We start from the raw sequence: 3,063 nt of genomic DNA, 5'->3' as shown, positions 1-3,063 counted from the left end.
TGCTTGCTGAACACAGCAAATACGTAGGTAAGAAAATAAACAAATAATTTGAAAAAAAAATAATTTTAAGATCCAAATTAAGACTGTGACAATCTTGAGTGCACTGGCTATTCAGCATACCCTTTGAACATCTTTTGTAATTATTATTTTTTTATCTACAGAGCATTTCAATATTAATTATGGTCAGGACAAATTCAAATTGCATTTTCAGCCAACATTTATAATTAACCAAGCCAGTAAAGCACAGATTAAATATTATGTATGTATTTTTTTTTCAGTTTTACATTTAATATTTGCAATTTTATATTTGACTGAAATAGCCACAGCTCATGTTATGTGGCTGGTTGTACTGGTTATCCAGTCGAGAAACCAGAACTATTAACTGTGGTCCCTGCAGCTAATCAACACAAAGTCACTTCCAAATTTTACACCTGAATATATGACTGATTCTTTCCTGCAAACATATGAGCTAAAAATGCATCAGTAAGGTTTGAAAAGTTCATATTTCTGAATGTGAATGAATAAGCACAGACCATTTCCTTCCTATATTTGATGAGTTCCAATAAACAGCAATTTCTTCATCTAAAAAAAAAAGCAATATTTTTGTACAGTAGCTCAAAGGCCACCCAGCAAAGAGTTTCGTGGAAATTGTCGTTGTGAGTTTTGCATGATGTTTAATCAGTAATTGATAATCATTATAGAAAGGGAATAAATGGAAACAACAAATAACACTTTTAGAGGATGGCTAACAGAAAGTTTAATTGGACTGGGCAGGAGTTACTCCCCAGTGGCTGTGCCGCTCGGAGGGCACTGCCCACTCAGCCTGCAGAGAAAAAACCTCCCCAGCAGTTGCCCCGAAAGACAACATAGCGAGAACGGAGTTAATTCAAATATGCAGGTGGTGGGGGGTGAGGATTTTCTTTGGCAAACTCAGAAAGTACACATTATATGCTGTGCAAAAAAAGGGGGATATTTCAGCAAGGAGCTGCATACACAGCCACCACAGCTGCTCAAGGAAGTCAGGAAATTATAGATAAACATGACTAATTAAGACCATTTTATGCCCAAGTGCATGTACACTTAATCACATGAATTATATTTTTTTTCATGTGTAATCTCATCCCCGCTTCATCTGCTAATGGGCTGTTTAATTTGCATTGTAGGAAGAGTAACTATTTTACATCTTTGCGAATTCTGGTTATTTTTAAGCTCTTCAGATCATTAGCGTATCCCTCTGCAACCTCACAATTATCTCTGAAAGAAATTTAGGAAGGCGGAGAACGGAACCTCTGCCGTATCCCGCTGAGGGTATGGGGACGCAGAGGTGAAGGGACTCGCCTGTGGCTGGAGAGGGAGTTTGTCAGAGCCAGAAGTTAAACCCAGCTCCTCAGAGCCCATGCTCATCACAAGACCGTTCTCTCCTGTAAATTAAAACCCATCATTAGTCCGCTCTGCTGCAATCTGGCTGTGTGGAACAAGAAATGTAAATATTTTGTAGCAGTAGGTATTAATTTGTAGCATTAATAAAGTTTGCACCGCTGAAAACTGAATTGGTTCTTTATTACGCTTTGCCCGGTATCCCAAAATATTTTGATCTTTGTATGTAACCATCAAATATGCTGAAAATTCCCTGCAGCTCAGATCATACCCTTCCTATTCATTTGAGGGGAGTTGGAGGGCAAATGTGTGACCTGCAGGCGTTTTCAGACCGGGCCCAGTGATGGTGCAGTCTGTGTAAATTCCCTGGGGTTAATTTCTGCACCTTTTCCCAAAATTCTTGGGGGTTCAGGACTGGGAAAGAACCTTTCCCATTGGTTTGGGCAGCCACACAGGTGGTGGTGAGTCACCATCATGTCTTCTGTCTCTCGACTCAGCATCTCTGCAGTAAATAACGCAGCATCCACCCACGGGAGCCAGACTTACCCTTGGTCCTGCCCAGATGGATGAGCAGACCGGGGCTGGTTGGAAGAGCATCCTTCCCCATCAGAGATGGGCAGTGAAGATGTAGGCTGGTGTGAGGGGAAGGTGTCTGCGCCTCTGCCCTGGGCTGTGTTTCAAAGGCATCACTAACACAAAGGAACAAAGCATAATATTATTTCTTTCTTTATTTTTTTTAAGCTGACGGTGAATAGAGAAGGCTGCAGAGCTGAAAGCACTGAGGTTGACGGACAGTGTCTCAGCAAAGGGCCAAAATGATCTTAAACTCCAAGCTCAAGCTTCTATTAGGCAGAGAAAATACAGCACAAATTATGCTTATGTAGCACCTCTCATGCAAACATCCCAGGACGCTCCACGATCAAACTCAAACACAATCAATCATGGAGATGTGAGCAGCGTTCGCCAAGGAAAACAGAGAGCAGGGGAGGCTCGGCGGGAATGAGCGGCACGGCCACCACGAGCACCTGGCTTCCCAAGGGAAGGGCTGGGGGAGGGCGAGCGTCCCCCCCCGGGGCAGGCAACGGTGGGTGAGCAGATGCCAGTGGGTGTGGGAACCGCTGGGAGGCATGGGGACAAGCTGGGAAGAGAGGAAATCTCCCATGTCCATATGGGCTATTAGTGGTGGGGTAACAGCCCCACCGAGCGTGCGGCCACAGGCTGGTGGCTCTGCCGGTCCCACCAGGCAGCATGCTCGGGGGCACCCACGTCTCCACCAGGAGCACACCTCCCTGTGGTGCCGATCAGCCTGTGAGAACCTACCCTAGCCCAAACTCAGGTCAGAAAAGACCCATTGCTTGTGTTTTGCAAAAAAATGTGGGTAGCTTTTCTCTCCTCCTCCTTGCATCCTTCCTTGGTTGCAATCGAGAGCAGTGGACCCAGAAATCTTACCAAAAAAGCACAGTCAGAGGGTCAGTTGGATTGTTTGAGCTGAGAATTCAGTTTGAACTTCTTGGTCCTGTTCCACCGCAAACCTCCAAAGCTTTGCCAGTTTATTCTTCGGTGTCGGGAGGTTCCCTTGCTGGGGCAGTCGCGGTGGTTGGAGGGCTTTGTCAAAGGGCTGAAGAATTAAACTCCAGTAATTCATTCTGCAAACAGCTTTAAAGCACAATCGACTTTTCAGTAACG

This window comes from Charadrius vociferus, unplaced genomic scaffold, assembly GCF_000708025.1.
Source record: "Charadrius vociferus isolate BGI_N301 unplaced genomic scaffold, ASM70802v2 scaffold280, whole genome shotgun sequence".
NCBI classification, from domain to species: Eukaryota; Metazoa; Chordata; class Aves; order Charadriiformes; family Charadriidae; genus Charadrius; species Charadrius vociferus.
Note: the sequence above shows the minus strand (reverse complement) of the source record.